The sequence below is a fragment of the Lygodium microphyllum genome, chromosome 30 (genome assembly GCF_053477565.2).
Source record: "Lygodium microphyllum isolate KBCC chromosome 30, Lygodium_microphyllum_v1.1.10, whole genome shotgun sequence".
In the NCBI taxonomy this organism is placed as follows: domain Eukaryota; kingdom Viridiplantae; phylum Streptophyta; class Polypodiopsida; order Schizaeales; family Lygodiaceae; genus Lygodium; species Lygodium microphyllum.
In genome coordinates this window covers 103,817,751-103,845,437 of record NC_141164.1, presented here as the reverse complement: position 1 = coordinate 103,845,437, position 27,687 = coordinate 103,817,751, and positions in this window count along the sequence as shown.

Below are 27,687 nucleotides of genomic sequence, written 5' to 3'. Positions count from 1 at the left end.
GAAAGGGCATAGGACAAAGGAAGGAAAAGGTACCCCAGATGGAAGTCAGACCTTGAAAAATTTGAATGACAACCTCTCCAAAAGGCCTCAATGTCGCCTCAAGAAAAGAAAAGAGTAAAAGCGCACCATTAATTGTGAAAGCACTCCTAAATCCTTGTAAAAGAGTGCCAGGCTCACTCATGTGCAAATTGTATGCACTAGTTGGGAATGGGATAAGTTAGAGCAATGGGAAATAGGAAAAGAGGGCCTAGGCTAATGGCCGGCCATGTAAAAAGTGGGGATGACCACCCAAAAAGTAGGGCATATATATAAAGTTCAAAAGTGAATGAGAAGCTCATTCTTGTGTGCGACCAAAGCTTCTTCTTCTTCTTCTCTTGTTTCTTGCCTTCTTGCTTGTGCTTGAGTGAGGGATTGAGGGAGTGTGAGGGAGAGTGAGGGAGTGAGTGTGTGAGAGTGAGAGATCGTGGAGAAGAACCTCCCCATCTTCTCTCTTCATCTTCTCTTCTTCTCTTCTCTTCTCTTTTCTCGCGTGGCTATGGAGGATGGAGCTTGATGGAGAGGGCTTGAGGTGTTTTGAGCTTGCCGCAAGGATCGTGGAGCTACCAGAGTGCAAGAGAGAGGAGGGAACTCGATCGAGCATCAAGGTAAGCTCACTACACCAGTAAGGTAGGCATTGCGCGTCGGCTATGTGAGAGGTAGCCATGGCCACTCGGCTTGAAATGCTTGATCAATAAGTGGTTTGTAGGTCTCGGGGTAGAGCTCCATAGCTCCCCTCCATTTTGGTTCCGTTGCCAGGACAAACCGAATCAAGCCTTGAGTGCCATGGGCATCGAATCGAGCATAGAAGTAGGGTTTGTAGCCCGAACCGATGCTCGAGATAGTTAGGAGATTTAGGAGGTTTTAATCCTTGGAGCAAGTAAGTATTTTGATTTGTTGTTGAAGGTTAGAGTAGGACCATCCATCTCCATCTCTGGTTTTGATTTTTGTTGCATCAGGTTAAGGTTAGGATAGGAAAAAGAAGGAAAATAGAAGGGTTCTACTGCTGCTGGAAACAGGAAAATAGGGGCACAAATTTAGTTTTCTGGCCAGAAGAGTGTGAGGGATTAGTTTCTGAGGTTACAGCAGGTTGGGATGGGGCAATAAGAGGCCCAAGGAACCAGGAAAGACCACATTTGACATTCTTCCTTGTGAGAAGAGAGTGAGCTTGAGAGCCAGAGAGAGAGAGAGAGAGAGAGAGAGAGAGAGAGAGAGAGAGAGAGAGAGAGAGAGAGAGAGAGAGAGAGAGAGAGAGAGAGAGAGAGAGAGAGAGAGAGAGAGAGAGAGAGAGAGAGAGAGAGAGAGAGAGAGAGAGAGAGAGAGAGAGAGAGAGAGCTGTAGGGAGATCTTTGGAGTGCCGATTGATTCGAGCGCCATAATGATTCCAGGTATTGCATGGCATTTCCTTGTAGTGTTCTGCACCTATTTGGAAGGTACGAGATGATTCCATGGAGTAGGCATTAGGTTTGAGGCATCGCGCACAACCCGCGGGCCGTTGTCTATGCCGTCGGACCAGTCCCGTCCGATTCCCAGAATAGGACCACCCGATTTTTGGAGTCGAACCGTTCGGCTGCTAGAATCGGACCACCCTGTCCAATCCGATTCCCAGAGTCAGACCACTGTGAGAATTGGACTCAGTCTCAAAATCAGACCAAGTGTCCTAGTCCCAGAATCGGACCCAGTGCCAAAATCAGACCATTGATCCTAGCGCCACAATTGGACCACTCGACCCATCACAGTAGTCAGATCCCCCTGTCCGACTAGGGCCTGTCCGAGTCTCAAAATTGGATCAACTGCGATAATCGGACCACTTTTTCTAGTGTGAAAATTGGACTAGCCCGTCCGATTTCCAAAATCAGACCACTTCACTAGAACTTAAAATAGAGGGTTTTTGAACCTGCCTGACAGTCTTGGCCACCTTGTTCACATCTTTGATCCCCCTGGAAACCCAATTTAGCCCTTAGAAGCCATAGAATAGACAGGATAACCGAGGATTCATCCCAAACAGATAGACATTGAGCAGACCAAATTTAGAATTTGACTTGACTCTCGGTGACCAACCAACCAATCCTGAAGCAGAATAGAGAACGCAGCATGGACTTTTAGTAAGACCTTAGATCAGCCACCAGAACCTACGCTTAGAGCCATATCAGGCTACAAATGTGAGGGGAAGAGTGGATTTTGCATTGAGCATTGCTTGCATCCGCACCTCATTTTTGATTTTATCACCAAAGGTGCACTACAAGAAAAGAGAAAGCCTGTTTTTGCACTGAGCACTAGAGAGCATGAAGCACAACTGGTGAATAAGATTAACAACTACTTTCAATAACAAGGAACTCATCAAGAGACATAATAACATCAAGGACCCCACTATTAGGAGAAGATCCCAAAACATAGTTGGGTGCCTGAGAGCCCCATCAGTAGGACCCTAAGAGGACACGAAGATCCACAAGGCGACAACATAGAGAAATGGACGCTGCCGGAGCTACTCAAATTGATTGACGATCTTGTGGAGCTCGAAGTGGAAGCAATGTCAGGATCATGAGGCGTAAAGGAGAAGACCAACTGGACTCGGGAGAATTCCCAGTCTTAGTGCAGGAGTTAGTCAATGAGTATGACTTGTTGACTAGGATGGTAGTTCAGGACAGACCAGTAGAGGAAGTGGTAGCAAACCTAGAAGAGGAAAGAAAGGCGATTAGAAAGGCGCTCGAGAGCATAAATGCCTATAACCACGAGCAAAAGGCTAGAAAACTCCAACAAGATGTAGACATGTATGAGGCCCGGCATGTGCTATAGCCTTGGCATGTGCTAGCCTTGGCTGTGCTAGCCTTGGCTAGAAAACTCCAACAAGATGTAGACATGTACAAGGCCCGGCATGTGCTAGCCTTGGCTAGTGCAACCAAAGCACGGCCAAATGTAGAGAGAGAACGTGCAGTAGAGGTTGACTTATCGTTGAGTGAACTCGTAGCCAAGCGGCTCATGGACAATACGTCCGCTGAGCAGAGCGCAACAGCCTTAGCCACAGCATTACTCTTGAGATTAGGGGTCACGCAAGGGGCAAAGGGGCAATCTAGGATCCCTATTGTAGCAAAGCAGCTAGACAAGTATGAACCTAGCAATAACCCATATAGCTTTGTGGAGCAATTTGAAAAAGTTTGTGAAGCAAATGGTCTCACAAACCTTGCACAACGCTCTCAAGCTTTCGGTTTGTGCTTAGGTGATAAGGGGAGAATTTGGTACACTAGTCTAGATGCAGCTGAGCGCACGAACTTTGCCCATCTTAAGGACCTCTTTATCAAGAGATTCTCTGAGGCAAGGTACTTTGACAATCTCATCGTCCGATTGATGAATGCCAGTCCCCAGAGGGAAAAGGAAGACGTAAGGGACTATGTCACTCATGTGCTTAGCCTCTTCAAGAGGATCCCTGCAAATGAGTGACCTAACAAGAAAGCCGTGTCTATCGTATTTATAAATGGAATTCGAAGCAAGGAGCTCTACAAGGCTTTGGCTAGTAGCTCCACTCTACACCAAGACGTGTTAGCTAGAGTCTTTGAAGAGGCAATAAGGGTGGACGATTAGCTTAGGGAGCGAAGCATGAGGAATACTAGTTGGGAAAGTACAAGTCAGAGAGCTCAAGAGTGGTCAACAGTTTCAGGAGAGAGGGAGAACTCTAGCATACAAGATAAGGAAAAGAGTGTTGACCAAGGCTTGGAGTTGGTTGAGGTGAGAATGGAGCTTGCATGATTGCAAGACCAAATGAGGAAGCCTGTGCGCTCGCATGTGCAGTGTATACACTGTGGTGGTAACCACCTCCTAGTCAAGTGCCAAGATCCTAAATCTAGGCCGTGCTCAAACTACGGTAGATTTGGTCATGACGCATCACATTGCAGATTGCCAAGGAGATTCCCATATGCATAGCAATACAACCCTCCATACTTAGGCAACATGCCACCTAACCTCTTTGGCAGGGGAGCCCAATTGGTGCTTTCAGTACCAAATGATGCAAGACTGGCCATTCCTAGGCTAGAGATGAACCCAACATGCATACCTAGACCACCAGGGCCTTATGTAACCCATCCACCGAGTGATGTCCCTGTTCACTATGTGGAAGAACCTAGTGAAGAGGAGACCTACGTGAACCCATACATATCCTATGATGAGGAAGGCAATCCAGTCCTGATGGACTATCGAGCAGTACCGGTGATGGCGCTAGGTAGAGGAAGAGGCAGAGGCTTTGGAGGACCAAGCCAAGCAATCTCATGCTGGACTTGTGGTCATCCAGGCCATATTTCATCACACTACCCTAAAAGAGAACAGGAAAAAAAGGACAAAGATGACCTTCGGTGCACCGAATGTGGAATCACACACCTATTTCATGATTGTCCTAGACGGAAGCCATTAACTAGTTCTGCCAACGTGCCCTTAGCACCCTTGGGGCTGTTCGGTGTGGAGACCTTTGGTAGTGAGGATACGCCTATCCCACTAAATGTCATGATCTGAGCATAGACAAAACAAACAGGCATCTCATTGCTTGGGCCAAGTAACCTGGATGCAATCTCGTTGGGAAAGAAAAGCCGGAGGAGAAGGAGGAAGAGAACATATGCAAAGATTACCCTTAAGATTGAGGGAGCTACAAAGCTAGTGATAGGAAAGAGGGTCATTGATGCACAGGCAGAGACCTCAACTCCTAAGACAGTAGAACTAGGGAGTGCCAAGGTAGGGGAATGCCCCCACCCTAAACGGCAACTTGAGGCTACAGTCAAAGTCAAGGAGTGGGTCAAGGATGCTCAGGAATACCTTAAGGACGTAGAGCCCATACTGGAAGACCAAATTGAAGATCTCTCTAGTGTGAGTACACTTGTTTCATCGTTGCGACCTCAATCGGGGAACGCACCCACACCACATGGGATGCCATAGAGGCAAGACCAAGAAGAAGCATGTCAGCAAGCTAACCAAGACATATGGCCAAAGAGTGCTGACCAAGGAGGAAGGCAACCACCTAGCAAGCTCACCACTTTAGTAACTACTCCAGTAATTGTGAGCCTAGGAGATCTGTTTCGGCAGCATCTTTCCTTATGGAAATAATTGAAATATTGGATGGAGGGAAAAGAGGAGAATACTGATGTTGACTTGCAAGAGCAGGACGCAGTCACACAAATTCCAAGCCTAATGCTACACTCAGTTCCAAGGTCACTGCACGTCAATGCTTTCTGGGAAGGCACTGAGATGCATGTAGTCTTACCTATCTTAGCCTTGGGGGATGTAACACGAAAGGGAATCATAGACACAGGCGCCGGTGTTAGTGTCTTGAGCCATGCAGTTCTACAGGCCTAGGGAAACCCACCCGTGGAAACGTCTAGGTTCAATGTCACATTGGCCAATGGAATGAAGGCCAGACCATTCAAGGTCCTAAAGAATTGGCCAATGAAGGTCGCAGGGGTGCAGTTTTTCGTGAACTTCATTGTCATGAAGGGAGTGGACTACGACATACTGGTAGGCGGACCCTGGATGAGGAATGCTAGAGTTATTGAAGATTAGGGTAACAATCTCATCTTCTTGGGGAATAGAAAAAAAGTTCTAAGGGTTGAGATGGATACCTAGAAGACTACCCTAGCCGACATTGATGCTATCTCAACCATGCTAAAAGGTGATGCATAGGCAAGCAAACCCTATGGGTAATTGACCAAGTACATCCCTTGCCCTGAGGATGAGCGGGATTGGATGCATGTCTTGGCAACCGTTGACCTACCATTCTCAGATGAGGAAGAGCTATATAGGCAATCTACTAAATCCCCAAGCATGCCAGCAAGGGAGCCCATTGTGCCACTCTGCATGATGGCAAGAAGCTCACGTAACCCAGGGAAACCGGTCTCGTTCCTTATCCCCACAAACAAGCTCGAGCTTCAGGGAATCATAGAGTACTTGATCGATAAACTGAAGGGCAACATGGCTGCCAATCTAAAACCCCTAAGTGATCTTTTGGCTAAGCCTGAGTGGAAATGGACCAAAATTCACGATCTTAACCTATAATATAATTGGGCTTTAGTCACTGACGAAAAAGAGATTGGAGAGGAAAAGCTGGGGGATGACGAGCAGTCAGAGGGGCAAGACTTTGATGATGAGGAGTATGAGGACAGCCGCTCTATTGGAGATGAGAGTAAAGAAGAGTTAGACACTAGGCCACTCTATTAGAGTCAGAGTGAAGAACAGATCAAGGTAGACTCTAGGCCTAGAAGGGAAAGGGCAGCTGGAGGGAAAGAGGAGTCATGTGGATGGAGTGCGATAGATCCTCGTTGGAGCACATAGGAGCCATGGATTACGAACAGGCAAGAGTGGCGCAACCGTTGGTAGTTCCAATGCTTAAGACGGATACACCTACTGAATTACGACCCCCTGAAAAATCTCCTTCCTCAAGCGAGGGATGTGAGTTTAACTTAGAGTCTGAAGTCAGTACGGAGAGTGATCCCGAAATACCCCAACCCTCTAAGGTCAGACGCACCAAAGGGGACTTGCCAATCCACCTAAGGCGCAGACGGCTACCGGAGGAGGCCAGGAAGTGGACTAAGGACTCAGAAGCAGAGAGGCAAAAGAAGCCGCAGGATCTCTCCAAACCCTTCATGAAGTTTAAGAAGGGTGATAGAGTGGTGATTCTGCTAGGAGAAAAGAGACAAGGGCAAACTAGTGAGCCAATTGAGTGACCCGCCAAGGTAAAGGAAGTCAACTTGGTAGGGGAAGGCGAGAAGCCTCGACCTGTGTTCATTGCTGATGACTTGACCAAGGATGAGGAGGCTAAACTTGTTGCTCTCCTACGAGAGTATGTTGACGTGTTTGCCTGGTCCTTGGAGGAACTTAAAGGAGTCAATCCTAGGGTTGTGACCCATAATATCCCAATGGTTCCAGATGCGGTGCCAACAAAGCAACGACCTTACCCTATGAATCCCAAACACGCCCATGCAGTGAAGGAGGAAATCGATAAGCTCATGAAGGTGGGATTTATATATGAGATTGAGCACACGGATTGGGTATCACCTACAGTGATCGTTATGAAAAAGAATGGTAAAATTTGAGTGCGTGAATTACAAGAAAGTAATGTCGCTATGAAGAGGGACAACTACCCCTTACCATATACTGAGCACATGTTGGAGAGGGTAGCAGGCAAATAAGCCTACAACTTCCTGGATGGCTTCTCTAGCTATAATCAAGTGCAAGTGCACCCTGACAATAGGCACAAGACTACCTTTGCCATGGAGTGGGGTGTATTCACCTACATCGTTATGCCCTTTGGGCTAATGAATGCACTTGTGACCTTCCAACGATTAATGGGCACCATCTTCAAGGATATGCTTAGACACAAGCTAGAGGTGTTCGTAGACGACTTATGTGTACACTTTAGTTGGGTCGAACACTTAGAAAAGTTGAGAGCTGTCTTTGAACGATGTCGGTTATACAATCTCTCATTGAACCTCTTAAAATGCCAGTTTTGGGTGAAGCATGGATGTATCCTAGGGCATGTAGTGTGAAGGAATGGCATTGCCACCGATTTCTCAAAAGTCAGGGTCATTGTCGACCTACCACCACCCATTAACTACAAGGGCGTTCAGTGTTTCTTAGGCCATACGGGATACTATCAATGCTTTGTATTGAATTACGCACTGATTGCTAGACCATTGTACAAGCTGCTGATCGTATTCGAGTGGACTGAGGAATGCCAGCGTGCATATGAAGAGTTGAAGAAGGCTCTCACCACTGCACCAATCTTACAAGCCCCAGACTGGAGCATAACGTTTCATGTACACATAGATGCCTCTAAGTTTGCTATTGAAGCTGTTTTATGCTAGCCTGTTAATCATAACCTACATTACCCCATGAGTTTTGCCAGCAGGCGGCTCACTGAAACGGAGATGAACTATTCCACTATAGAAAGGGAAGGGTTAGCCATGGTGTTTGCTGTAAAGAAATTTAGGCATTATCTGTTGGCCACCCCCTTCGTCTTTTTTGTCGACCATCAAGCCTTGCTTTATCTCATGAACAAGCCGTGCGCTACAAACCGCATAGCTAGATGGTTACTTCTCTTGTTGGAATTTGATTTTTCTATGGTTGTACGTAAGGGAAAGCAGCACTACATGGCTGATCACATGTCCCGCGTACCCATAGGAGAAGCTGCTGGACAAGGCATACCTAATGACCTACCGGACGCTCATCTCTTTGGCCTCTCTAGCAAAAGAGACTTGTTTAGGGCCGATCTGATGCCATATTGGGCCGATGATGTAGTTCAAGTGCTAGAGAATGATCTACTTGAGAGACCTATTGAGAAAGACAAGATAAGGAGACTTATCTTAAATATCCAACCATACCAACTGATCGCCGGCCAACTCTATAGGCTAGGACAAGACAGTTTGTTGCGTAGATGTGTGTGTGAGCACAAGATGCACGATGTATTGAGAGAAGCGCATGGCGAAATAGCTGAAGGACACTTTAGTGGGGATACAACAGCCCATAAGGTGCTATAATCCCAACTATGGTGGCCCACCCTATTCTGTGATGCTGCTAAGTTTGTAAAACACTGCGATGAGTCCCAGAGGACTAAGGTGCCCATGTGCAAGGATAAGATGGAGTTGACCCCTGTAATAGCATGATAGCCCTTAGAAAAATGGGGCATTGACTTCATTGGACCTATCAGTCCTGCGGCACAGTACTCGTAGGCACGCTACATCATTGTGGCAACTGATTACCTGACAAAGTGGGCAGAGGCAAGAGCCACTAGGAAGAACGACGCTAGAACCACTGCGTTTGGGAGCAAGTCCTTTCACATTTTGGTTGTCCAATTGAACTAGTAAGTGATCAGGGCACACACTTCATTAATGAAGTGATATCCCACCTGATCTCAACCTTCCTAATCATTCATAGAAGATCCTCGCCCTACTAACCTCAAGCAAATGGCCAAGCAGAATCCACGAATAAAATCCTAGTCAACGTGCTCACTAAAATAGTATCCACATCATGAAGTGATTGGGATAACAAATTAATGGCGGCCTTGTGGGCCTATTGTATAGCTTATAAGTAGCAGTTGTCGAGCAGAATGTCGAAGAAGGTCTGGACTTTAAGCAAGATGCTGAAGAAGAGCAACAAAGAATGCCCAGTCTGCCTCTACCAAACCTCCTGCCTGAAGAGCTCGAAGATGCCCACATGTCCAAGTGCATTGTGGCAGCCAAAAGAAGAAGACAGGAACTAGTAGAGGAAGCCCAACATCGAGCACGATCACTGCCAAGATGATTTCGTGAAGAGCCGGTTCCACTACGGGGGGATCCCCATCCTATCGATTGGCCTCAGGAATTGGTCATATGGCATGAATAGGAGTTCCACACAAGGCCATTTGAACTTTCATTTGCTTACCCATGCTCTTTGGACCGTGCGTTGCCTCTGGGCATTCTAGCCAAGATCAAGGACCTGGCTAATGATCTTGCAAACAGGTGGATAGAGGAAAGAAGCCTCATAATAACTAGATGGAGGCAAGAGCTTGCAGACTACTGGCAAGACAAGGTAAACATGGTTCCCAAAACCGTCCAAGGCTACGAGGCACAGTCGAAGTGGCGGAGGAGGATTTGGGATACCAATTTTGATGCCTGGACCGCCTTCTACAGCTCACTCCCTGAAGAACGCAACGACCCCATCTACATGCCCTACCCCCGTAGGCATGGAGTGGACTATGATCGAAACATTCATGGGGATTTTGACTTTCCTAAGATATATAACATTAATGCCTGGAGCCTCGAAGAATGCCTAGTCTTTAGGTTAGAGGATCTCCTCCCATCTATCAACCGCTTCCTCACGGATTTTTCTTCTTGCCTAGATCCATCCTTCTTAACCACCTGTAATTATCTTAGGCTTATCAAGTTCCTACTGATGTAGAGACCCACAGCCGAGGAAGCCCACCTCCCTCAACTCTTTTTTGACATCAACCTAGGAATAGAAAGTAGAGCCATAACTAGATTAATGATGAGGGCAACCCTGCTTCCCTCCTTTTGCCTAGAAATCTTAGAGGATATGAGTGATACACGCTTCATGAGGTGCAATTATCCTTTCTTGTCATCCATACCTCTGAAAGCCCATGCCACTATTAAAGAATATCTACAAAGTCGCGCATTCCTATCCCAATGCTTGTGACCACCTCGTAATCCGGCCGAAGATGATAGGCATTAGCCAGGACATCTTCCCTGTATGCAATTCTCCACCAAAAAAAAATAAAATCATAAGGGCTCACTTCACTCACTACACCTAGGGTTCACACCTAGCCCCTCCCCCACTTCATGCTTAGGGCACATCAAGGGGAGGACTTCCAGACCTGTCACCCTAAGTTTTGGATTGCACCTTCAACAACACACGAACTGGGTCCTCAAGTGTGGGACATTACCAAGGGCTTACACAAGGTTAGACCCATCTCCCAGTTCCACTACACATGCACTTACACCACACCATGAGATAGAAACACCCCTTAGGGAGTGCACAAATTTCTCTTACAGGCTATGATCGTGACTCAGTGAATGGCTATCTAGCTAAAGAAGATCATCCATGACATCTGCTACTGGCCAGAAGTTTTTCCCTGAGTCGGACATGACACTACTACAGCAACTTCAGGAGCTTTTGCATATTGCGATGGTTGGATGGACCAACATGCTTGATGTAGCCAACCATCTGCCTGTTGATGTCTATCATGACTGAACCAAATCAAGTAGACGAAAAACTCAGTGATGGACCCACCATTGGCATAGGTTTTGGAACCTCATATTCTCCAAATGATTAGAGATCCCCAAGTTTATCAACCGTTGTAGAATGGGAGCTACAACTCTGTGAGAAATGCCGAGCATCTTCATGAAGTCTAAAGCACGCCAGAATCTCTCCCAGTCATCGTTAGTCAAACTCCATCACCTCTCATTCACAACAACACCTTTTGATTGTGGTCATCTACCCACCAGTTCCACTTAGCAACAACCCCAACTACCCCACTACTCCCCATCACAACGTGAGAGCGGAATTTTGATGCCGAGAATTGCTTAAAAATAGCTAAAAATTACGAATATCAAGGGAAAAATATTCAACGTCAAAGGCGGCGGCTCGATCTAAGACGATTTTGAGCGGCAAAGTGCTTTAAAGGCACCCGAGCGTGACACTTGTTGATTTTTCATAAGTTTTCAAACTATCGTGCGGGTTGACAAGAGTTACTGGCCAATGCGGGATGCCGAGCCGGACGCCCAGGATTTTTCAGAGCTCAATTCGGAGTCCGGACGGGGAAATGGCCACAAAGTGGGTAAGATTTGAAAAGGTGGACATGAGTTTGGCCAAAGGAGTGGTGACCTTTGGGGGCTAGGGGGCATTTTATGCCAAATTTTTGAGTTAGCATGAAATCGTGGTGAGGAAAGGAAGAAAAAAAACGTGGCAGGAAGGCGCCGAAATTTGCGCTTGGAGGATGGAGGAGGATCATGCTGCCTGTGAACAACCATGCCAATTGATCATTGCCCTTCAATCCCCTTTGCCTGTTGGTCATATCGCCGTGCTTTGCTCCTCCAATGGTGGTCTCTATGAAGATCTTTGATTTTAGTATTTCTCTCTCCTCCCTCTCTCTCTTCTAAGGGCAGATTCATGTGGTGAAGAATAAGAAGAAGAATGGATGATAGATGCTTGTCCAAAATGAAGACCGGATTGCTTCGCGGTTCAAGAGGAATGAAGATTGCTGATTGTGGACTGTCATGAGCATTAATGATTGCTGGAAATCAGTCCCGAGACATGGCAAATAAAAACCGGCAACCCGCAAAGAACGGTAATTTCATTTTTACAAAGGAAATTGATGTTTTATGCAATTTGCTTCATGAATACTTGTTCCCATGGGATGATTATGCCTTATGATGTTTCTTGCTATGAGTTTGATCAGCTTATGCTCAGAAAATCAGAAAATAATAAGTGTTGTGATTGAAATTAATGGTGTAAAACCCGTAAAACACGCGAAATATGAAAAAAGTGGGTGTTTTTGAGATATAAATGGAAAATATAACAAGACACACCAACTAAATTTGTGTTTTTGTGACAAATGAACCTAAGGGCCACAACCCACAACTCATTTTTGCATTTTCAGTTATTTAATATTGAAAAAAAACAAAAAAAAGGAAAAATGAGAAAAAATAAGGGAAAAATGGATTTTGAGTGTCGAAAATTAAGGAAAAATAAGAACCATATTTGTGGATGTATGGGGGGTCTGAAGTATGAGGTTTAGCCTCAGTTCAGCCCTACCTTTATGTTTCAGTGAGTTTTTATTGCTTTTCATACAATAAAAACATGGAAATGAACCCTAAACCGGTCAATAATGCACAACCTAAATGGGTGAGGGGGTAGAGTGTATAAAAGGCGTTTAAATGCTGAATGAAATGATGAAAAGCTTGCCGGTTTTTATGCATACCATTTAGGTTGGTCGATAATTAAAAATTAAGAACCTAGTAGCACGAGGGTTTCTTGGTGCTAGGTTCATGCAACGCAGCATACGAGCGATAGTCAAAATCATCGAAAGAAATGCTTTTGCACTAGCACAAATGCTGATTTTCTTAATTGTTTGAGCACATGGACATTCACAATTTTCATAAAGCATAAAATGATAAAAGGTATCAGACAATACCTCCTGGACGCATAGCACATGTATTCTCTAGATCCTGACCAATGTTGAGTGAGTAAGGTTGTCCAAGCTGTAGGCTAGACATGGGTCCTAGGGGAAAGAAAGCGAGGAAAATGGCACATTCCTGGATACGATTAATTGGTACCTTGAGAGAACTATGTGCGAAGTGTTATATATGTTTAGCGACGCATCGAGGGGCCAATCCCCAAGATGTAGGAGAGTTGCAGTGAGGTAGTGGCAGTTAGCTGTGGGATGACCTCCTATCTTTGTACTTCGTGCTATTTGGAAATGTGTTGGGACTCTATCTGAGGAGTGTTAGTTGGGTTAGAGTTGGACTACGAGACGTGATACAAACGCAAGATGTTTAGGAAGATGATGTATGTGTCATCCACACTCCTGGCCGCGAGGCTATGGGGTTGTTGAGCGCATGATAGAGGTCCGGCTAGTGCATGAGCCAGTGCCGGCCCGTTTTAGGTCCCATCAGTGGTGCGTCTGCCGGGAGCCACTTATAAGTGGCGATTTTCGGATCTAGGGTTTCTAGGGACCAAAAGGAAGTTGGTTTATGTCCTTTGACAAGGACTGTCAAGCCGAAATCCAGAAAGCCAAACGTGCTGAGAGTGCTAGACGATGGTTAGAGATCGTAAGCCATTATTCTGCTCAATGGAGTAGTCTAGTACGTATATGAAGCAGTGGTCTTAGTCACCTAACTGCTGCACCTATTCCATTAGGTGCAGGAGGAAGCATAAGTTCTTCCTCTTCTCCACCAAGTTTATCCCCTTCAAGTGCGGTTGTGAATCCGTCATTTCAAGCTCCTGCTGCTAATCTGATTGTCACCATGGCACAGCTTATTGCGATTCCTGCAGGGACGCCGGATTTACCAGCCTTAGGAGTTCCCTTGCCCATTTTTAATTGGTTAGCGGAAGAGGATGCAGAATTTCACATTTGTGAATTTCAGAGGTTGATGTTCAATTATTGCATCCAAGATGAGGGACACCTCATGATGTTCTTCAATATGACATTAAAAGGAAGGGCTGCGGTTTGGTATCACAGCATTGAGTCTGGAACCATAACCACCATTGATCAATTTTATGCAGCTTTTCGAGCAGAATATGCCCCTGAAAGAGGTGGCCAATATTGGTTGCGGGTCTTGAATGTAACACGTCAAGATCGTCACGAGAATGTAAAAGCATATGCTAAGAAGTTGAAGTATTTCGTAAGTTGCAAACTTACATTCCCATTCAATCAGCTGCCCAATTGCAATACTTTTTGCATGGGTTGGACTTTAATATCCAAGTACAATTGAGCAGTGTGGCCTTAGCAGATATAAACACCGCTATTACACGGGCAGAGGAAGTAGAAGCATGATTACAAATGGCCTACTCCTCTCGAGTGAATGTTAATGGGGGTTTAGTACCTAGTGGCAATCTAGCATTGACGAATGGAAGTCAAGGGATGCCCATGACTAACCTTGTTGGGAGAGGGAGTGTGGTTTCGAATGTACCTTTACTACCGGCTTCTCCCAGTGTGACTATGCCTACGGCAAGTCAGTTGGCTCCATCTAATGTTGGAGGCCAAGTTTCAAATTCGAATATTGTTCCTGTGGGTCAACAACCAATGCCAAATCAGATTGTTAGGCCATTAGGACGGCGAGTTGATGATCGAGGCTACGAGTCGAGTGCATCTAATGTCCTTGGCGAAGTTAAGGACATGATGAAGCATTATACCAATATGATTTCTGAACAATATCAACAAATAGCCGTCGACGTTAATTTCTTGAAGAAGCAACAAAATCTGATAGGGAGTCGATGCCCTGAAGAGGGTGGACCCTCTAGATTCAGTTGTAAATGGTTTGGTGGGCAGCACTTCCCCAGAAATTGTCCAAATGTGAAATATGACATTTGTGGGAAGTCAGGCCACCTAGCTGCTACCTGTTGGAGTAAGATTAGTTCTCTCCAACAAGGGAGTAAACAGCTGGGCCCAGTGAATCATAGAGCGCAAGGAAATAACTTGCAGCAGAATGATGCACCCAGGCAAATATTGCAGAGGGGAAAAACAAATATAGAAGAGTTGCCACAAGGCAACGGAGTCAGCCTTATTGAGGCTGTATGAGTTAATGATGCTGAACCTCTAGCTTAAGAGCCATGACAAGAGGCCAAAAGGCTAAAGAGGTTGACAAAGATAAGGAAAAGCGGGTTGAGGTAAACCCTAAACAAGGGGATAAGGGGACGCAAGTCCAGAGTCCTAGCATAGAAGGGGGACCGCTAAGGTCGGTTGACAAGAAAGTTGACCCTAACAAGGATGAGGCAGTGCCAAGAAAGAAGGCAAGAGCCAAGAAAGAAGCACCAAAACCGGTCCAAAGACTAAAAGAGAGGATGGTTTGGCGAGAAAAGAGAGCTTTGGCTACTTATCATGACTTTGATTTAGCAAGTTCTCTTTGGAAGTTAAACAAGATGTGAACCTCTTGCAATTGATCAAATTATCTCCAAGAGTACGCAAGGAATTTAAGAAGATCCTATGTATCAGGTATATTGTGGAACCTCTGGGCATAGTGCGAGTAGGGGAAGATTGGTTTGACCATGCTGAAAAGAATTGCCCTAGGGTTCCAGCTTATGTAGATGGAATATTAGTGGAACATGCCGTTGTAGACACTGGATCCTCTATAAATATCATGAGTTCAGAGTTGATGGAGAGGCTGGGTCTAGGCGTCCAGAAAGACAGCTCCACCCTTCTGAGAATGGCTGATGATAGTCTAAGACAACCAGAGGGTTCCGTTACTAAGGTCCATGTTACAGTTGCAAGTGTAGAATGTTTCTTAGACTTTAGGGTGATAAGATTTGCAGGACGCCCTAGCTATCGGGTTTTGCTAGGTAGGCCTTGGATCTTACGAACAGACTGTCAAGTCGATATACCTGCCGGTCGAGTGGTTCTAGGTCGAGGTGCTAATTGAGTAATAGTCAATGCTTATCCTAAGTCTCCTCAAAGTGAGAGAGCTTCTTTATCTTCTATGGAATTAGCGATAGTAGATGATCCATCTGGTAGTGAGACATCATCTAGCGCGATGAATCTAAAGAGGGGTCCACTACAGAGAATATCTATCAGATAACTCTAAATGAGCCGATAGAGCCGCAAGATAGGATAAGAGATGTGGATGTGATTGAGTTAGACCTTGGTACGCTGAATGATTTGCGACCAATCAAATTAGGTTCTATGCTCAGTTCAGCAGCAGAAAGGGAGGACTATGTGTCCTTGATTCAAGAATTCCGCGATATCTTTGCTTGGCATTATGATGAGCTGAGAGGTATTCCTCCCAGCCTGGCTGTTCATACTAATCCTGTAAAAGAAGGCAGTCGTCTTGTGGGTCAGAAAGTATGGCGTATGCCTTTTGAATTGAGGGACGGGTTGTTTGAGGAGTTACAGAAGCTAAGGAAAGCTGGTTTGATCTTCCCTGTTCAGCACCACACAGAATGGTGTTCACCAGTTGTTATCAGAAAGAAGAAAAACAACTAGATCCGATTATGTGTAGATTTTAGAGAGTTGAATAAGCAGACGGTTAAAGATTACTACCCGTTTCCGTTTATTGACCAGATTTTGGATCAATTAGCGGGTAGGGAGATATATTCGTTCATGGATTGCTTTGCAGGATATAACCAGATGGCAATTGTAGAAGAGGACAAGTTGAAAACAACTTTTATTATGGTCTTTGGTACTTTTGCCTACCATGTGATGGCCTTTGGTTTGTGCAATGCACTTGGATCGTGGCAATGAACAACAGACAAGACCTTTGGTGACATCTCCCCAGATGAGTTGAAAGTATTTATTGATGACCTGGGGGCAGCCACTGTAAGGGAAAGGATGTTGATTATTTTGAGAAAGTGCTTTGAGCGCTGCAGACAATTTTGTATCGCTCTTAACCCACGAAAGTGTGTCTTTGGAGTACCTTATGGGCTATTGCTGGGCCATGTGGTCAGTTCAGTAGGGATAGAAATTGACCCTGAAAAGATCAAGGTCATAGTTGCTATGAGTCCACCACGCACTCCGAAAGAGGTTCACAGCTTTCTGTCATTAGTAGGGTATTATCGGAGGTTTATCAATGCCCTGGCAGAAAGAACGTTGCCATTAAGGAATTTATTATCCTTTAGCTATTCATTTGAATGGAGCAACCCTTGTAAAGTATCATTTGAGGATGTGAAATAGGAGCTAGTAAAAGCACCTATTTTAAAAGCACCGAAAAGAGGAGAGGCATTCTATATATTTTCAACAAACCACCATGCATAGTATCAGTTGTTGTTTAGCCCAAATTTGGGAGGAAAAGTGGTATCACCCGATAGCTTTTGCTAGCCAGAAGTTGCGCATATCAGAGATTAATTACATCTACATGGAGAAGTTGTGTCTTGTGATGGTCTTTGGGACTAAGAAATTTAGGCACTACATCCTCTATGAAAAGGTAGTATTCTATACGAAGGCGATAGGACTTAGATTGCTTATGAACAAGCTGCAACTGCCTGATCGTTCGGCAAAGTGGTTAATCACTTTGCAGGAGTTCGATTATGAGATTAAGAGTAAGCCACCGAGGTTGTAGGGTATTGTGGAATGCCTTGTGGATTTCGGGGAGCCGAAAGAGACTTTGGCTGAAGGAAGTGATATTGAGGAAATGTTTAAATTGATACAGCTTCTATTCCATCTTGGTATGTTGCTATTACGCACTATTTATCAACAGGAGAGACGGGAGCTGGTTTGTCAAAGTCTAAAAAGAGGAAAATCAAATAGCAGGCATTGAAGTTTTCCTTGATCGCAGGGACGCTATATCGGCAAGGTGTTGATGATATCTACCGCCGATGTGTGATGCCTGACGAGGTTCCTTTTATCTTAGAAGAGTGCCATGACTCTGCATGTGGAGGGCACTTTGCGGGACAGTTGACGGCGCAGAAAGTGTTACGAGCCAGATATTGGTGGCTGTCTATCTTCCAAGATTCTTTTGAGTATGTAAAGCGATGTGATACCTATCAAAGACATGACATTAGAGAGAATAGGAAATGTCCACTTACGCCTATTATGGCTATTCTTCCGTTTGAGAAGTGGGGCATTGATTTTGTGGGTCCCATTACACCGTCGTCTACTACCCAGAAGAGGTATATTATAGTGGTAACTGATTATTTCACAAAATGGTCAGAAGCGCGGGCGACGAGGCAGGACAATGCAAAAGAAACTGCTAGTTTCCTTTTAGAGCAGATTATCTGTCGCTTTGGTCCACCGAGAGAATTAGTGTCGGATCGTGGAACCCATTTTTTAAATAAGGTGATCAAAAGCTTGATAGAGGCTTGGAAAATCAAGCACAATAAAATGACTCCTTATAATCCACAAGCAAATGGGCAGGTGGAAAGTACTAATAAGCAGCTTGTGGGTATCTTGTCTAAGATAGTCTCTGAGAAGAAACGAAACTGGGACAAGAAGTTGTATGTGGCAGTATGGGCATATAATACCATGTTCAAGCGAGCTACCGGCCATACTCCATTCAAATTGGTTTATGGGGAAGAGTGTGTGTTACCCCTTGAAATTGAATTGCCGACCATACGGTTTGCAATTAACCATTCTTTGGGAGATAAGGATTCCCTTTTTGAACGTTTCACGACTATAGCCCACATGGACGAATTGAAGTTGTAGAGCTTACTACACCAGGAGGTAGCTAAACGTCGGATGAAGCAGTTGCACGACCTTAGAGCAAAGAAATATACCTTCAAAAAAGGGCAATTAGTCCTCTATTACGATGCGCGTAGGGAGCTATTTCCAGGGAAGCTGGAACCTAAATGGGATGGCCCCTACAAGATTGTTAGGTTAGGGAAGAATAGGTCTACAGCTCTATTAGCTGATTTATAGGGAGTAGAGTTTAAAAATAAGGTTAATCTTAATAATATTAAACCTTATTATTTCTAAGTCTGCTAATATCAAGAAATGCATTGCAGGTCCATGCTAGGAAAGATTTGAAACCTACAAAAGAGCTTAAAGTTGGTTGATGGGTCGGTTAATCCCTTATTTGGAGCACCCATATCTGGAGCAAAGATACCATCAGGGGAAACTTATCTGGTGGAGCAAAGGATACAAGGTGATTGAGCAAGAAGACGGAACCTTTGTGTGGAAGATCAAAGTCTTCTGCCATCACTGCTTACGACTGTTGACGAGTATCCCTGTTGAGTTCAATGAAGAAGGTGGGATGGAGCCGTTAGTTCATCCTCTCAACATGCTAAACTTTGATTATCATAATTACGAGTAGAGGGGTTCCTGATGGCCAGCTGTGTAAACCCATTGTGGACGTATACATTATATTTTGACGGAGCATCCAGGGGCCCTAATAAAAAAGGAAGTGTTGGAGTAGTAATCCGAGATCCCCGACGTAGAGTGACGATGAAGTTAGCAGCTTATCTCGGGGTAGGATTCACTAACAATATGGCGGAGTATAAAGCCTTGATTATGGGACTGCATATTCCCAAACAAGGTGGTATTCGTCGGTTGTTAGTAAAAGGGGATTCCCAGTTGATTATGAATCAGCTAGATGGGACATACACAGTGCGGAATGTATCATTGGAGTGTGATGACCCTACTTGAAGAGTTTGAGAGAGTGTCTTTTCAGCTGATTCCATGTTATTGGAATTAGTTTGCGGATTCATTGGCAAATCTTGCTTATGAAGAAGACCTCTTCTTTAATTGTGGTCCTAGTTTGGATATTGTGATCAATGATGAAACAGAACCCGGTTGCTTGTGGGGTATGTTATCAGAGCATGCGATATATGGCAGACGATGGTTGATATGGGTGATGCAAAGAGTAGCCGAGACCAATCTACCGTTATTATCTTGGACCCATAGGTTAATTAGACAACATGTGATGCGTACGCCTCTTGCTATATATGCAGGAGGGATGGGTCATAACCTTATGCATTTAGTTTAGGACTACGAGCTTGTTTTTCCTCCTTGGGATGGAGCCTATTATTGTATATCTGTGCTATTCGAGGGAAGGATGTGTAGGTGCTACTTTGTTTGATCTCATTAGGCTAAGAGGGCCAGTTTTGCGAGGTTCTACTGTTTTATTTCGTTAGGCCAAGAGGGTCGATTCTTTTTTGTGGTGAAGTGCTTGATTTCATTAGGCCAAGAGGGCCAGTTGTCTGTTTAGTGCAGGTATGGTTAATAGTTTCTTGTTTGAGTTCTGTGCTAGACAGGTTCGAAGAAGAGCTTGGAAGGAGCCTTTTGTTGCGCGGAAGCATCTTGTGGCCCTATCCAGGTGATATTTCTCCTTTATGAGTACCGTGTTTTTATGCTATTTGTGTATGTATACTTGTTTGGGAAATTTTTCGTTTCTTATTGGGGACTGGCATCCAAGGCATGAAGTCCCAGGTTTAGGTTAAGTATGAGGGAGGTCTGAGCAGTCGTTGCCTCCTGTAAAGACATTGTCAAGCATTGAAAGACTTGTTTTAGAAGGGAGTTCTAGTGACCCTGTTCTGCTAGCCTGCTAGGCAGCCATTCTAGGAACTCTTGTTAGTTGTGAGGCAGATAGAGAAGCCTGCCAGAAAAAATGATAATGATAAGAAGAAGGAAAAAAATCCTAAATATCCCAAAAGACAATAAATATATACAAAGGTGTGTAAAAAGGGGTTCTAACCTCTATAAAATGAAAAAAAGAAGGAAAAATTTATATGCAATTGATCATTGCCTTGCGAAGGCCTGGTAGGTTCCTGGGGATGAGTCAGACCCAGGGCCAATGCCTTGTCTTCCTAGGGGTGGCATCTTGCTGGAAAAGAAGAAATTAAGGAAGGTTGGAGTGAAAATAAAAGTGAGGGTAAAAAAAGAATTAAGTGTTGCCTTGCGAGGACTTGGTAGGTTCTTGGGTACCGAGACAGGACCTGCGGCCGATGCCCTGTTCTCCTTGGGTCACTACGCTCAGCTCCCTCCTTTTTACATGCCCGAGTATGGAAAAATAACAACCCTAAAAGAAGAAATGTACTGAAAGAAAATAAAAGAAGAAATGTACTGAAAGAAAATACTTCTTGATCAGGCTATAGGAGTCCTCGCCTAGTAGGAGCTCCTGGTCGTGTTGTCCTTAGTTAGGTAGGTAGTTCAGACCACCACTTAGGGCAACCTCTTTAATAGTTCTTTTTAGTTTGGCCGTGTTGGAGTAGTCGGTTAGTGATTAGCTTCGGACCTTTTATCAGATTCTGCTAGGCCTACTCCTTGTGGATGTCATGCCTTGGTTTTGTCAGAGGGTAGGGTGAGCATTGTGCTGTGTTTAGTATGTATCTATTTTGTATCAGCTTGATGCTTCCTTTGGTTGTTTTGTGTAGATCTATTGTGGGATTCGACGGGCTCAGTCGCCCTATCCCGTGGTCGCCAATGAGAGTGGAATTTTGATGCCGAGAATTGCTTAAAAATAGCTAAAAATTACGAATATCAAGGGAAAAATATTCAATGTTGAAGGCGGCAGCTCGATCTAGGACGATTTTAAGCGGCAAAGTGCTTTAAAGGCGCCCGAGCGACACTTGTTGATTTTTCATAAATTTTCAAACTATCGTGCGGGTTGACAAGAGTTACCGGCCAATGCGGGATGCTGAGCCGGATGCCTAGGATTTTTCAAATCTCAATTCGGAGTCCGGACGGGGAAATGGCCACAAAGTGGGAAAGATTTGAAAAGGTGGACATGAGTTTGTCCAAAAGAGTTGTGACCTTTGGGGGCTAGGGGGCATTTTATGCCAAATTTTTGAGTTAGCATGAAATCGTGGTGAGGAAGGAAGAAGAAAAACGTGGTAGGAAGGTGCCGAAATTTGCGCTTGGAGGATGGAGGAGGATCATGCTGCCTGTGAACAACCATGCCAATTGATCATTGCCCTTCAATCCCCTCTGCCTGCTAGTCATATCGCCGTGCTTCGCTCCTCCAATGGTGGTCTCTATGAAGATCTCTGATTTCAGTCTTTCTCTCTCCTCCCTCTCTCTCTTCTAAGGGAAGATTCATGTGGTGAAGAAGAATAAGAAGAATGGATGACGGATGCTTGTCCAATGAAGACCGGATTGCTCTGTGGTTCAAGAGGAATGAAGATTGCTGATTGTGGATTGTCATGAGCATTAATGGTTGCTAGAAATCAGTCCCGAGACATGGCAAATAAAAACCTGCAACGCGCAAAGAATGGTAATTTCATTTTTACAAAGGAAATTGATGTTTTATGCAATTTGCTTCATGAATACTTGTTCCCATGGGATGATTATGCCTTATGATGTTGCTTGCTATGAGTTTGATCAGTTTATGCTTAGAAAATCATAAAATCATAAGTGTTGTGATTGAAATTAATAGTGTAAAACCCGTAAAACATGTGAAATATGGAAAAATTGGGTGTTTTTGAGATATAAATGAAAAATATAACAAGACACACCAACTAAATTTGTGTTTTTGCTGCAAATGAACCTAAGGGCCACAGCCCACAACTCATTTTTGTATTTTCAGTTATTTAATATTGAAAAAAATACAAAAAATAGGAAAAATGAGAAAAAATAAGGGAAAAATGGATTTTGAGTGTCGAAAATTAAAGAAAAATAAGAACCATGTTTGTGGATGTATGGGGGTTTGAAGTATGAGGTTTAGGCTTAGTTCAGCCCTACCTTTATGTTTCAATGAGTTTTTATTGTTTTTCATACAATAAAAACATGGAAATGAACCCTAAACTGGTCAATAATGCACAACCTAAACAGGTGAGGGGTAGAGTGTATAAAAGGCGTTTAAATACTGAATGAAATGATGAAAAGATTTCTGGTTTTTATGCATACCATTTAGGTTGGTCAATAATTAAAAATTAAGAACCTAGTAGCACGAGGGTTTCTTGGTGCTAGGTTCATGCAACGCAGCATACGAGCGATAGTCAAAATCATTGAAAGAAATACTTTTGCACTAGCACAAATGTTGATTTTCTTAATTGTTTGAGCACATGGACATTCACAATTTGCATAAAGCATAAAATGATAAAAGGTATCAGACAATACCTCCTGGACGCATAGGACCTGTATTCTCTAGATCGTGACCAACGTTGAGTGAGTAAGGTTGTCCAAGCTGTAGGCTAGACGTGGGTCCTAGGGAAAAGAAAGTGAGGAAAATGGTACATTCCTGGATACGATTAATTGGTACCTTGAGAAAACTATGTGCGAAGTGTTATATATGTTTAGCGACTCATCGAGGGGCTAATCCCCAAGATGTAGAAGAGTCGCAGTGAGGTAGCGACAGTCAGCCGTGGGAGGAGCTCCTATGTTTGTACTTCGTGCTATTTGGCAATGTGTTGGGACTCCCTTTGAGGAGTATTAGTTGGGTTATATTTGGACTACGAGACGTGATACAAACGCAAGATGTTTAGAAAGATGATGTATGTGTCATCCACGCTCCTGGCCGCAAGGCCATGGGATTGTTGAGCACATGATAGAGGTCTGGCTAGTGCATGAGCCAGTGCCGGATCGTTTTAGGTCCCATCACAGCGCCATGGGACTAGTACTCAGCTAGGAGGGGGGTAATGTTTACCGCAGTACTACAGAGGAGCGGAAAATGGAGCAGAGGAGCGAGAAAATGGAAGAAGGAGATAACCGAAAGGGCACATGACAATGGAAGAAAAAGGCACCCCGGATGGAAGTCAGACCCTAAAAAATTTGAATGATGACCTCTCCAGAAGGCCTCAATGTCGCCTCAAGAAAAGAAAAGAGTAAAAGCGCACCATTAATTGTGAAAGCGCTCCCGAATCCTTATAAAAGGGTGCCAGGCTCACTCCTGTGCAAATTGTATGCACTAGTTGGGAATGGGATAAGTTAGAACGATGGAAAATAGGAAAAGAGGGCCTAGTAGGCTAATGGTCGGCCATGTAAAAAGTGGGGATGACTGCCCAAAAAGTAGCGCATGTATATAAAGTTCAAAAGTGAATGAGAAGCTCATTGTTGTGTTTGGCCAAAGCTTCTTCTTCTTCTTCTCTTGTTTTTTCTTGCCTTATTGCTTGTGCTTGAGTGAGGGATTGAGGGACTGTGAGGGAGAGTGAGGGAGTGAGTGTGTGAGAGTGAGGGATCGTGGAGAAGAAGCTTCCCATCTTCTCTCTTCATCTTCTCTTCTTCTCTTCTCTTCTCTTTTCTTGCGTGGCTATGGAGGATGGAGCTTGACAGGGAGGGCTTGAGGTGGCTTGAGCTTGCGGCAAGGATCGTGGAGCTACTGGAGTGCAAGAGAGAGGAGGGAACTCATGAATCGAGCATCAAGGTAAGCTCACTACACCCGTAAGGTAGGCATTGTGCGTTGGCTATGTGAGAGGTAGCCATGGTTGCTCGGCTTGAAACGCTTGATCAATAAGTGGTCTGTAGGTCTCGGGGTAGAGCTCCGTAGGTCCCCTCCATCCATATCACCACAATAGGTTGGTCATTATCTCTTGCATCCCCTTTACCAATTATGGATGATGTGGGGTTATTCTCATAATGGTGGTAATCATCATAACAACTACCATTAGCCCCAACTTGTTCATCATCACCATTCTCTTCACATCATCTCTATCAATCATGTTGCTATTTTTCAAATCAAAATGCAATTTTTGCTACTCTTTCAACATCACCATCATCAAATCAACATCTTTATCATCTTCTTTAGTAGTTGTATGCTTATCCATGCTTATGTAAAATCACATGTTGTGCCTATCACCATCATCATCATCATCATTTTTTACTTGCCCCTTCATCAACATAATCAATGTCTCAACATCTTCACTAACAAACATTATGCTATCCATGTGAATCATAGTTGAACTAAAATCACTATTATTGCCTATCATCTTCATCATCATCTCTAGTATCTTCATATCTCCCACTAACACTACCATCCCCTCTATCATAATCTATTTTCCCTCTTTCCTTGCCACTCTTTCCCCCACACCATCTTCCTTGTGCAACAACATAGAGCACCATTGCAAGAGAGGAGATACCATTGGTATTGCACGAAGAGCCACCATAGAAGGGAAGAGACTGCCAAGAAGAGAAGGGTGGTGCCACCATAAAAAGGAGAAAACGAGAGCTTCAAATTTCACAAGTTGGAAGAGGTTAAATTTTATCTCATAGTTCATGCAAAATGATTAAAGTATGTGGGTGGGCATCATTTTGTCCCTATTTACAAGGGGAGAGGAGAAATAAGATTTTAATGGGAATGAAGTGGTCTTAGATGCATTTGGCTTTTTGACACCTTGTTAAATATTATAGGTTGGTTAAGGTCATTAAATTTGTAGTGAATTAATGTTTGGCTAACTAGAATACCTCCATATACAATGCATAGTACACAACATACAATGCATGGTACACAACATATAGTGCATGGTACACACACACATGTACACTGGCACACACCACCCACTACACATCACTACGCATCAAATACTCACAATGCACTAGGAAGACATTACATTTCTCTTTCCTCATTTGTTTTTTTGCTAAATACCCACCCTCTTTGCAACGATGACCAAACCAAGATAAAGAAGGAGACATGAAAGTAGTATCTAGCAATATCCACACTAGTGCACAATGCACACTACACAATGTAGATGTGCATAACACCCCTACACTAGGATGCATTATTTACCCCACTTAGTGCACTAAGCCTTGCATTGCATCTTGTATCTTAGTATTTTGTGCACCATGCATTAATCCACTTTGACGCGCATGTACACACATGCACACCTCCACACACATACAACTCTGTATAAGTAGTATCTCTTTCTCTTTCTCTAAACTAATGCTCACATTATTCGCAAGGGGCATTGGTAAGGAAGAAGGAATGAGGCACCTTGTAGTGCCCTATGTACCATCCTACCATCCGTAGTATAACCATAACTAGAAACCTACACTCATTTCTCATTGTACAAAAAACCCCATCCTACTCTACACACCTTGTGCATTTCCCACCACAATGCTCTAAACAATACATTGCATTCTTGCACATCACAAGCATTGTAAGGTGCCCGCCCATTGGCTGTCTAGGCACACTTTTAGCGGTCTATCGAGAAACAAATCTAAGCGTCGCTGCCTGGCACTTCCATGGAATGTCTTGAGTTTTGTTGCCTACGGTTTCCCAAATCCACCTCACAATGGAACGTTCATGGCCGAACCCACTAGGATCGACCTAAAATTTGGGCTCCTAGTGGCCAAGGTCTCCTAACAGCATTCTAGTAATGGATCTTGGACATCCTACTTTACGTAGAGATACCCAAGCCGAAGCAAACCCATGCCGCACTTGGTTCAAAGAGAATGGAAAAGAGAGGGATGCGCCGCTCAACCTCTCTGCTCATAGGGCATAGTCCCATTCCGGTCCCCTAAAACGGCATGGGTCGGGTTGTAACCAAACAATACCTAAAGGTCGAACGACAGTAAAATCTTGTGAGAAGCCTCCCAGTTCTTTGGGACCACCCTATCATAGGACAGACCTGTGAGGGGGTTCTGCCCACCCACTTCCCTTAATAGCTTTAGTTTTCTAATTAGGTCCTACCACATTTATGTGTGACACTTAAAGTCAGCTTCATTAATTAAGCCTTTTAGGGAACAGGGTTCGTTCTCTCTCTCTCTCTCTCTCTCTCTCAAGCTCTCTTTCAAGCTGTTCCTCACAATCTCTTGGAGGGGTATCCTTCTCTCTCTAGCTCTCTCTCATAGCCTCTCAGGGTCTCCTTATGCTTCTTGTGCCTGCCCTATGCCTCATATTTATAGTGGATTAGAGAAGAGGGATTGTGGCTGAGAAGTGGAGCTCTTTATGGAGGGGGATCTAGGAAAGATAAGTGATATGATGCTTAGATAATAAATCTGATGGTTCCATTGGCTCTGAAAGGGGGGTAAAACTCCAAGACACTTGATTAGAAATCTCTTAGTTTACTCCTTCTTTTCTCTATTCGAAGTGCTATCTACTGCCTGTAGACTACGATTGCCGTGCATGCGATTTTGCAAATCTCTTTTTTTAATTTTTCTTTTTATAAAATCTCCAAAACTAACTAAAACATCACTTGTTTGTTCTTTTAAATGATATCCAATTCTAAAAATCTACATATATTTTTTAAAGATAATTTCTAAATATTTAAAATATACTAATTTTGCCCAAAATCTAATATTTTTGGACCATCCAAACTATACACATTAATACTAGTGATTAATATAGCTCATAAGCCTCGTTCACGTTGTAATTTACGTGAAGGATGGCTACAATCCTTGTCAATCCGAGAAAAATATCAGATTTATGACTCTCGATTTTTTTCATATATTTTTAATTGAATAAAAATCCTTAATTATTGATGTTTGTTAGTTTTTTACTTTAGTTATTCTTTAGTTAGTAATCTTACTAACTTATCAATTGACTAACTTACTTTCGAACTAACCAACTAACTTTTAATTGCATGGAAATATTACATCCTCCTCCCCTTGGAGAAATTGAGATATCCTCATCTCGAGAGAAATCGAAGATATCATTATGGAGCCTGTGGGTTATGGGCCCACCATGCTTTCGCTATGCTACTCTGATCACTCACAAGCATGCGGTCTTTTGAAACAATAACCTATTGTATTTGATATATCCGATTCTTGATTACAATATAAAATTTATTGTAGTTACATCTCATGGATATCTTCTAGATTTTCCCTAAGCATCTGGTATATTCTAGATCACTAGAGCTTGTACAACTTCATTTCTTGTAAGCTCAAGTTCTCTTCGATTTTTGTTGGGACAATTGATGTAGTTATGTCCAATGTTGTGGCACTCGGAGCATTGGTGTTTAGGGTGCTTTAGACATTCCCTTTTCAAATGACCTAACTCCCTACAATAGAAACAATGCGGAGCTTTATCACTTGCAGTCACAAGGTTCTTGGTTGTCCTTGGCAAGAGTTTCTTCTTCAGATCAAATTGTCCTAGGATCCTTTTAGAAAATCGAAGTGGTCTTCTACCTTAGATACTATGTTCCCAAATTGTCCTCTTCTTAGTTTGG